Source organism: Ictidomys tridecemlineatus, chromosome 3, assembly GCF_052094955.1.
Source record: "Ictidomys tridecemlineatus isolate mIctTri1 chromosome 3, mIctTri1.hap1, whole genome shotgun sequence".
In the NCBI taxonomy this organism is placed as follows: domain Eukaryota; kingdom Metazoa; phylum Chordata; class Mammalia; order Rodentia; family Sciuridae; genus Ictidomys; species Ictidomys tridecemlineatus.
Window position 1 is genome coordinate 87,050,253 of NC_135479.1, and position 10,546 is coordinate 87,060,798.

A 10,546-nucleotide genomic window follows, 5' to 3' on the forward strand; every position below is an offset into this window, starting at 1 on the left:
GGACCACAGGAGTAGGACAATGGGTTCCAGGACCATGTGAGAGGATACCCAGCTTGGTGAAGGGGCAGTGAGGATGCTTCCAGGAACCAGAGAGAGGTAAAGGCTGCCCGTCTGGTAACTTTCTAAGAGATAGAGGGATCTTGGTGAGCAATGCCCTAAAACCCCACAGAGCACCATAATGAAGACAACCAGCAAAGACCCCCAGGCAAAGGAGCCAGCCTCAAGCAGAGAGGAGCCTGAGACACTTCAGTGGCTGGCATGCAGGAGAATAAGGAGGGAGCCTTCACCACCTCCCATTTCTCTTCCCTGTTCCCAAATCCAATGAGATGCACTTGGGGAAGTGGGGTGCATCTTAGGGCCACAACACACCTGCCCTTCTTAATCTAAGAGTTGGGACCCAAGTTCTAACCTGCTCTGGACAAAAACAATGGTTCAAAAACATTGAGACTGAAGTTTTTTCAAAAATGAACAAGAAATAAGCTTTAACTTCCAGAATGAGCAGAATTTTCAAGTGTGAGAAAGTTGCAGAGTAGAACAAGGGCTGTGTTGACAGAGAGACAAGAGGCAAGAGCATCCCACAGGTCAATTTCCTTGCTGCTCCAAGTGGGGAAGGCAGACCAGCAGCACTGGCTTCTTAGGAAAGCAGAATCTCTGCCCACAGCCCAGACCTGCTGATTCAGCACCTGCAGGATGTCCTGGGATGTCATGCACATTACAGTTTGAGAATCACAGGTAAGGCGGATGAAGCGAAACATTTGATCCTTATACTCCGGTGAATTAAGATTCCTCCATTATTTGGTTACATTAGACAGGATCCATTTCTGTGGCTTATGATCAAAAATCTTATACCAAACATACATGAATAACATGCCTTCCATGTTCAGCCCTTCTCAAATTGGTGAAGCAAAAGCTTGGTCTTAGGAAACGTTGACCCTGTCCTTGAGCCTTCCTAACACCCATGCTTACATCTCGTTCCCAGCAGAGACTGTTTGGCGCTAAACTCACCCAGAGCCATCTTCTGTTACGAGGGTATCTCCTACACACCTCTGGGAACCATGGTCTGAATCAACATGGCGGCCGGCCTGCTTCTCCCTCCCGGAAGTCTATCTTCCCTTAGTGAAAACCAAAGAGGAAAACCAGTGTTAGAATAAGAGCACTGGACTGCACTTCTCAGCTCAGCTTTTGTCCCCATGCAGATCTCCAGTCCCTTGTGCCTCCCTTCAGAGCAGCCTGACAGAGTGGCTCCTCTGAGCTTGCCCACATGCTCCCTGCAGAGAGCACAGTGGTCCAGAGGACTCTGTGGAGCTGCATTGGAGGTTTCACTCACAGCTGCACCCTCTAACCTAGACACAGGCCTGCCAGGAGAGGACAGAGGACACTTGGAATTACAGATCCTACCCAGGTGTTCCTAATCATCACCACCCAAGATTTCTTCCCAGAAGGAAAATTTGATATGTAAATATATATATATATATATATATTATATACACACACACATTTATAATACACATACGTGCATACACATGTGTACAAATTTACAAACACACACATACATATACAGATATATAACTTGACCAATATTCATCTTCCCCCCCAAGATCATAAACTTTACAGGGCAAGTCTAGTTCTCCTTGGTTCTCGGCTGTTATTCAGCACCAAACACATTGCCTGATACAAAGCAGGTGCTTGACAAATTCCTGGATGGATAAACAAATGAGTGAATTCATCGAATAAATAATAACTTTCTACTTTCAGCAAGTCCCAAACTACTCCAAGCCTGAATTTCCTTACCTGAGTCATGGAGGTCAGAATATCCACTTCAAAAGGTTGACAAGAAGCTAACCTCTCTCTAGAAAAGAGCCTAGCATGGGCTTTGTACCTAGAAGAACCTCAAAAATATATTTTCTTATTACCTGTGTGCTGATGGCAAAGTGATATTCATGGAAACTCTTAGTGTTCATTAAAGATTTGGATAAGCACTTTTCTCTTCCCCAATCAGCAATTTCTGCAAGATGTCACCTCCTCAGTGATGCCTTCCCCAGCCACTGTTTCTCTCTCAAGCACCCTTGATTCTGCCTCCTCTGTGTCACCTAGTCATGCTAGTCCCTGTGCACTACCACACCCTCTTAAGTGCAACTGTGTTGGAGTGTGACCTCCCTGAGACAGGGCCTGGTATTTGCACCTCTGCAGGCCCCTCACTGGATAAATGAATGAACACGTGACTGTTTCCATCTCTAGTTGGGTTGCCAGATAGACTTCAGGATGCCTAATTAAATTTGAATGTCAGATAGATAATGACTAATTTTTTAGGATAAGTATGTCCTAGGAAACATTGAACTGTGTGTTGTGTATTTTTCTCAGCTAAATCTGGCAACCTTACCCTCTAGCTATAAGAGAAGTTCAGAGAAGACAGAGTGAGTGTAGCTTAGAACAGAGAAACAAGCTGTCATGGAAGAGATGAGGTTAAGAAGGAAGTACCATGGAGCGGCAGTCTCCAAGACTGGGCTACCCAGAGGCTCTGAGAAATGGAGGGCATTCATGATGTGACAGCGAGATTAAGGCCTAGAGGCTAATGCAAGAATGGCAGGGTGAGGACAGTGAGAAGGACAACTGCTCAGAGCACCTACAGCCCAGCACCCCAAACATCTGCCAGGCCCACAATGCCCCTCCCCACCCCCATGCTCCCCGCACCATCCAGCCATCACCCACCTGAAACTCCTTCCCTCCTCGCTGCCTAGATACCTCTTGTGCATGCAAGGGCTCTGGTGTGTTTGCACTCGCCTCTGCCCCAAATCCTTATGCATTAACCCTAACAAACCTCCCAGTGTGGGTGTGTCTTTCCACGGACAGCTGGAGGAAGTAGAGGGTGAACCTGTGTTAACCACGTATCGCCATCGTTTGGGGTCTTGATCCCCTGTGTGAAGCCCCCGCCCCCAGCCTGAGCCTACCTTGTAGAGTTATGGCCAGAGGCCACCCGTTGTAGGTAGAGCCCTGCTCTGGACATGAGACTGAGAGCAATAGGCTTCAGTACCACCCTGGATGTCCTTCAAAAACGTCCCCTGCTGAGAACCACAGCCAAAGGGGCCCCAGCAAACTTCCAGCTGCCGGCTGATGATTGGCTCACAGCGGCCCAGCAACATCTAGCTGATTGGCTCCTCTGCGGTGATGTTCATTGGGCTGTTTCCCTGCCCTTTCAGACCACGGAGCTGCTCATTGGGGGACTTCTTTGGCTCCGCCCACACAACCCAGCCAATCGGCCTCAAGAGCAGGAGGATTGTGGGAGGTGGATAGGCTGGTGTGGGGGTGAGAGGCTTGTGGGAAGCCGGTGGTGGCAGTTGGGCTCTGAGGGTTTTTTCCTGAGGAGCTGTTTTGTTTGGCGTTTGTAGTTCTAAAAATAAAGTTAGTTTCTTTTGACAAGTGGCTCCTGAATTGTGCCCAGCCATTCTGCGGCAGTCCCCCTCAGAGGATCCACATGCCCAAGGTCTGACTCACCAGGATCAGTGCTGCCTGCAACATTTCAGCTGGACTGTTTTTAAGTTCACTTCCCTCAAGAGGCCCTTAGGGCTTCCTCATCGCCCTGCGGTTCCCTCCCACCCTGAGAGCTGCCCCACACCTTTCCCCTCTGCACACACCTCCTTCTCCACCTCACCCTTGGCTGAAGACCCAGCTTCTCACTTTACTGAGAATCTTGAAGCCATCAGATGGAACACCCCAGGCCACCCGCCCACTGTCCTCCTGATGCAGGGAGGAGCTGCCCCACTCCTGTCCATGTGGTCACAGATGCCCTGTCCTCTCCCCTACTGGAGGCCATTGCCCGTGTGTACCCCTCTCTCTGCACCCTATTCTCCCTCTCTGCTGGATCTTCCCCTACGCACGTTGCTTTTTCTCATCTTAGCATCATCCTCCGCTGGCCCCACAGCCTCTACCAGGTGTAGCCTCATGGCTCTGCCTCTCTGTGGCAAAACTCCACGGAAGAGGGGACTGTCACAGCTGTGTCCACTTTCTTCCTCTCGTTTTCTCTGGATCTCCCTCCATCATGACTGTCCCCACCCCTCCATCAAGCCAACTGTGGCACGGTCCCCAAGGACCTCTGGCCTTTATCTCCAGTGACCACTCAGTAGCACTGACAGAGGTGGCCGTTCCTTCCTCCTGAAACACCCTCTTGGTTGGCTTCCACTGCTTTTTCCTTCTTCCTCCCCAGCTGCTCCCTCCCGGCCTCAGCCTCTAAACCACAGAGGCCCTAGCACACAGCCTTCCTACGTCATCTCTTCTCTCTCCAGATGTGCCCCTGGTGGTCTCAACCTGCCACTTGCAGGCACACTCTGCCTTGGAATTCACAGCCTGAGCCACCATTGACCACTTTCTTCTCTTGCATCCCATCCAAATCATCAGCATCCCGTCCATTCTCTCTCTCAAATAACTCCAAATACCAGCCACTTCTCCTTCCCTGGCCCTGACATGCCCCATGGCCACCTGCCTGGACCTCTGCAAAAGTTTCCTGATTGATCTTCCACCTCCCTGTTGCCCTTGAGTGTCAGAGTTCACACAGCTGCCAGGGAGAGCCTCTTAGATACAGAGCTTGCAGGTGGGGGGTGGGGACAAGGCCTTACTGCCCCAGGCCACCACCTCCTTCACTCTGCATCCTCCTTGAGCCCTCGCACCTGGCCTCACCACAGTTCCCTGAACACACGGAGCATGGCTCCTCCAGAGAGCCTATGCCCCAGTCCCTCCTCTGCCCCGAGTGCTGCCCTCAATCCCAGAAAATCATATCACTCACTCATGCGATTCATCAATTCTTTCTCTACTGTCAACTTCACAGAGAGACCCAGGCCTCTCCCTCAAAAACAGTGCACTCTCACACACACGTGCAAGAGCAAACACTCCTTCTTCCTGCTCTGTTCTGTTGTTTTTCCCATGGCAATAACACATTACATTCTGCCTATTCATCCATCATCTGCTCCTTCCTAGAAGGTAAGCCCCCTGAGGGCAGGTGCATGTCCTGTTCAGTCACAGCTGAACCTCCACAGCCTAGAACTCGTTTTATATCATAGAACTGCTCAAGAAATATTTAATGGGATAAATAGCCTGGTTTCCTGCCAAGAATGGTGGTGGCCATCAAAAAGCAACCCAGAACCTTGGAAGGCTTGGCAGCTCCCCGGCTCAAGCAAGGGAGTCCTTCGCTGCCTGAGGAGGATTCAGAACATCTCTGCTCATCCTTTAGGTCTCAGCTTATATGTGGCTTATTTTCAAATGCCCTCCTCCCCTTAAAAGCATGAGTGCCCTTGCTCTCTGCTCCCAGAGCAGCCTGTAGTTCTCTCTTGCCGCATCTATTTTAAGTATTTTTAATGATCCTCCTTATAGGAGTGTATATTTTCTGAGGATGAATGTGGAATTCTCAAGAGCTACCGGTTCAATGAATGAGTAAATAAAAGAAGCCAAGGGAGCAGTGTGCAACCAGGTGCCAAAAGGAGGGACCGAGCTTGGCGCCCAGGAAGAGGAAGAATTGAAGAAGCAAGAATAGAGACAGAAGCTTGAACTATTATTTCACAATAAGAAAAGGGGGAAGGGAAGAGGGAGAGAAAAGGGAGACAAGGAAGCTCATTTCATCTCCCTAACTCTAGCCCTGGAGCATCTACACACACACCACCCGGCAGGCACCATCTCCCGGAGTCACCAACCAACCCGGTGCAGGCCTGCCTCAGTAGGTCCCTAGAGACTACTCCAGCCAGCATGTCCCTCTTCTTTCTCTGAACTTCCAGCATTTATTTTTGAAGCATGTTCATGCGTAATCTCTTAGTGTATTCAACTGGTATGTGTTTTAGTCTGTTTTTCACTGCTGGGACCAAAAGACCTGACAAGAACAATTAGAGGAGGAAAAGTTTATTTGGGGCTCACAGTTTCAGAGGTCTCAGTCCCTCGAAGGCCAACTCATTGCCTTGGACCTCAGGTGAGGCAGCCCATCATGGCAGAAGGGCGTGGTGGAGGAGAGCAGCTCAGAACATGGCAATCAGGAAGCAGAGAGGAGATCCACTCACCAGGAACAAAATATGTACTCCACAGGCAAAGCCCCAGTGACCCACCTCCTCCACCACACCCTACCTGTCTACAGGTACCACCCAGTTAATCCCTATCAGGGGATCAATGCACTGGTTAGGTGAAGGCTCTCAGAACCCAATCATTTTACCTCTGAACTTTCTTGCATTGCCTCACACATGAGCTTTTGGGGGACATATAATATCTAAACTATAACATGGTCCTTCTTTGAATTTAGTGAAGACTCCGAATTCAGACAACCAAGATTGCTGGCATTCCACATAAAGTAAAAGTAAATATATACAACATGAGGAGTTTTCCCACAAATAAAATGATACCCAGTGCACAGATCTTGTAACAAATATCTGCTTCTGTTACTTGGGAATCCCATTTCCTGAATCCCAGCAAGTCCGGGGCCAACAAAAGACATCAGATTTCTGACAGAGCAGGTGTTTCTGTAGTTCTGATTTTATGTATGCTTATTAATATTATATTATTGTCATTGAAACATTTGACTATAATTTAAAACACCCCTTCCCATTTAATCTCTTTTCTGTGGGAATATCATGGAGAGTCTAAGGAAAGCACTGCTGTAGCCTCCATTGCCTTGCAGAGAAGGTGTTTTGTGTTCTCAGTGCCCAGCTGTTCTGGTGTCTGGGGGGAGGCAGACGTTTACTATGCAGGTGGAGTACATCGGGAAGGTTCTAAAGTTGTTAAGTGCAAGCTGCAAGATTCTAAGATTAATTGTGCTTCACTCTCCAGTGAGATTAGTGTATTATAAATCATAGAGGCATATCCCATCAATCTGGCGCCTGGATGCAGAGCACATGATAACCCCTAGCTCAGCAGAAACATACCTCCCATCCATTACGGCACCTCCCCTGGAATACACCATGCACCCTCAGATACAGCCAGGGCAACGGACAGCATTTTAAAGACAGCTTTAAGATAGCTTTGCTTTTCTTACAACAGGGAAAACCAGTTCTGTGGCTCCTTGGGTTTTTTCTACAATAACTTTAAACAAGACAGGTTCAGAATAGTGTTTTCTAGGTACTTAGTATCTGCTTAACCTTGGGATAAGTTGTCTGGGGGGTACAAAAAGAAGGAAAATAGACGATCCCTACTCTTGATGAACCTACCATTTAGTTGGGGAGAAGAGACATATTAATACCGTGATTTTGATGCTAATAGCTGTTGTTTATCTGGCACTTACTATATGCACATTGTTATTATTTAGATATTAGGTGTCCCCCAAAGCTCATGAGAGACACAATGCAAGAAAGTTTAGAGGTAAAATGATTGGGTTAGGAGAGCTTATCATCCCTACAGGGATGGATTGGGTGGTAACCTGTGGGCAGGTAGGTGTGGCTGGAGGAGATAGATCATTGGGGCATTGCCTTTGGGGTATATATTTTGTCCCTAGTGAGCAGAGTTCACGCTCTCTCTCCTTCCTGATTGTCAGTGTCCTGAGATGCTCTCCTCCACCACACCCTTCTGCCACAATGGGCTGCCAAAATGGACTAAAACAGACTATAACAGGCAAACACAGTAACTGCTACAAGAAAGGGCACCTGAAGAAAATCTATTCACAAGGTGAAAAGGGAAAGACACTATCCATGGACAAAAACAACTTACTTATTGAAATCTTTTCATGTGGAAGTGAAGACCCTCCACTCTTTAATGGAATAACAGTATTTTAGTTCAGTACTGTCATAGTAACACATAGTTTCCACTCATCCACACACAGCTGATTCTTTAAAACCCATGAATCCAAGAATATGGTAGTGTTTAGGATTGCCTTCTGAAATGGTTCAGATGGAAAAGTATAGTACCTAAAGTTTTAACTCAGAGCTAGCTAAAAGAGCTTGCTATGAGCCAAGGTTATGCAGGGTGCTTTGTGTGTTGGACAATTCCCTTTTTTTATTAAATGAAGAGGGGTCTTGCAAGGGCTCTCATATTGCAGGAAACACCTAGGATGGGACAGTAGATAGAGTCACCTCAGAGCTTCTGGAATGGACGAGGCTGTGACCACCACCTTCTGTGTCCATCTTCTCTGTAAAATCGCATGAAAGGAACAGTAAGCTTGAAAACAACCTGCAAACTCCATTTTCAGTGAAACTAGGAACCAAATAAAATCTACAGGCTCCCAAATATGCTTAAATGTGGACAAAAACAGCTGGAATCAAATAGAAACCTCATGGGAAGATGGAGGAAGGAAGACTGAGTGGTGAGAGAACCTCACGCTGCCAGATCTGGGCAGTGCTGGGAGGGAAAATGGAAAACAAAAAAACCCTGAAGCCAGGGCTCACCCTGAAGTGTGGAAATTATATTCTCCACTTTCAATAGGGTGCAGGGATGAAGGGAACCAGACTCCCAGGGGGACTCCCCAGAGTCCAGAGGAGCAGGAGGAAGAGCTGCACAAAGAACAGCAGAGGCAATACTCATTGCTACCTGTCAGTCTTTTTTGTGAACAACAAGAAAAGAGAAAGCTCTGAGCTGTGAATCGTGCCATCAGAAATCAGTGAAGGTGATTGAAAATGAAAAATGCAACAAGTTAAAGAAAGTAATTTAAGCGAAATGGTACAGCATCTGCAAAGTAATGTAAAATAAAAATTTGAAAAAAGTTGTGGAATTTACCAATAAATGAACTTGTCCCCCCCAAAAGTGTTGCTATGAAGAAAAATATATATCTGTAATCATGTCACCACAGATTTTTTTTTAACAAATTAAGCAGCCATGCCTTTAAAAGAATATCACAAAATGTAAATACCAGAATTCAGGCACGTCAAAGCAAGAAAACAAGAGGAAATGAAATCTGAACTAGCAGAACTCCAGGAAGTTGTTACCAAAAAGTAAAAAAAAAAAAAAAAATCTATCAGAGAAATGAAAGAGACATTGGGAAAGGGCATGAGGCAGATCAAACATTGCAGAAAAAGGCAATGAAGGTTATAAAGGACAGAGACAAGAAAAGCAACCAAAATGAAATGAAATGAAGAGAGAATTAAAGGAGATTAGAGAGAAAATAAGAGTAACGGCAGCGAAAGCCAACACACACATGATTAGAGAATAACGCTGAAACCACGGAAGTGGGTAAATAAAAAGATGACTTGATTCTCCATATTCAAAGGTCATGCCATGGACAGGGAAAATTTAATCAGAACAGTCAACAATGAGATACATCCTGGGAAGGTGGAGAGAGAGAGACAGATGGAGAGCGCACAGGAGGGAGACAGCTATGGAAGGAAGGCTGAGCTAGGGAGGGGGAGAAGAAATTCTCTCTGGCCATCCAAGCCAAGACTCACCCCATTAGGTAGGAGGTGAACTCCAACACGACTCAGACATCTCAAAGCAACACAGAGAACAGGAGATAATGGAGTTTACATCTACGATCTAGCCAAAGAAAGAGACGATGAGCCAAGGTCTTTATATCCAGCAAAGAACACCCTTCCCAAGCAAAGGAGGCCACTCACGGTTTTGAAATGTGTGGATGTATGTCATGTTGCCCCCGAGGGAGCTACAAAGATCAAACATCATCTAACCAAGAGAGAGCGCAGGACACAAACTACAGCACAAAGGTGACCTTGTAGACCTTGATGTCAAAATTAAGTTTAGGAAAAACTGGGGTCAGGGGACACAGAATGTAAGTGCTCTACATCCTGACCATGTATAAGTGGCCCGGCTCATCAAAAATGGAGAGGGGAAAATGGGAGAGACAATGTATTATGGTGTGGATTTAAGGTGTTCCCAAAAAGTGCATGTTAGACAATGCAGAAATGTTCAGTGGTGAAATGATTAGATGATGAGACTGTAACCTAAGTAGCTGATCATTTCATATGATGGACTATAGTTTGGATGGTAACTGGGTAGGTGGGGTGTGGCCAGAGGTAGTAGGTCACTGGGGGCATGCCCTTGGGGGGAATTATATTTTAGTCCTGATGAGCTGAGCCCCCCCCACCCCCGCTCCTGGATGCCATGAGCTAAGCAACTCCCCTACCACCACCAATTCCTTCCACCATGATGTTGTACTTCACCATGGCTCAAGAACAATGAAGTTGGGGCTGGGGATGTGGCTCAAGCGGTAGCGCGCTTGCCTGGCATGCTTGCGGCCCGGGTTTGATCCTCAGCACCACATACCAACAAAGATGTTGTGTCCACCGAGAACTAAAAAATAAATATTAAAAAATTCTCTCTCTCTCTCTCTCTCTCTCTCTCTCTCTCTCTCTCTCTCTCTCCTCACTCTCTCTTTAAAAAAAAAAAAAAAAAAAAAGAACAATGAAGTTGTCTGACCAGGGACGGACTAAACCTCTGAAGGCATGAGTCAAAATAAACTTTTCCTTTTCTAAATTGTTCTTGTGACATCTTTTTGGTCACAAAAGCAAAAAATTTAAAAAAAAAAATCAAGCTGACTAAAACAACATTTCGACAAAGCTATTGCTAATAAAAACAATACTATGGAATCTGAAAGTCGAGATACTGTAGCAGTATCTATGTTTTCCACCTATATGGGAGCGCT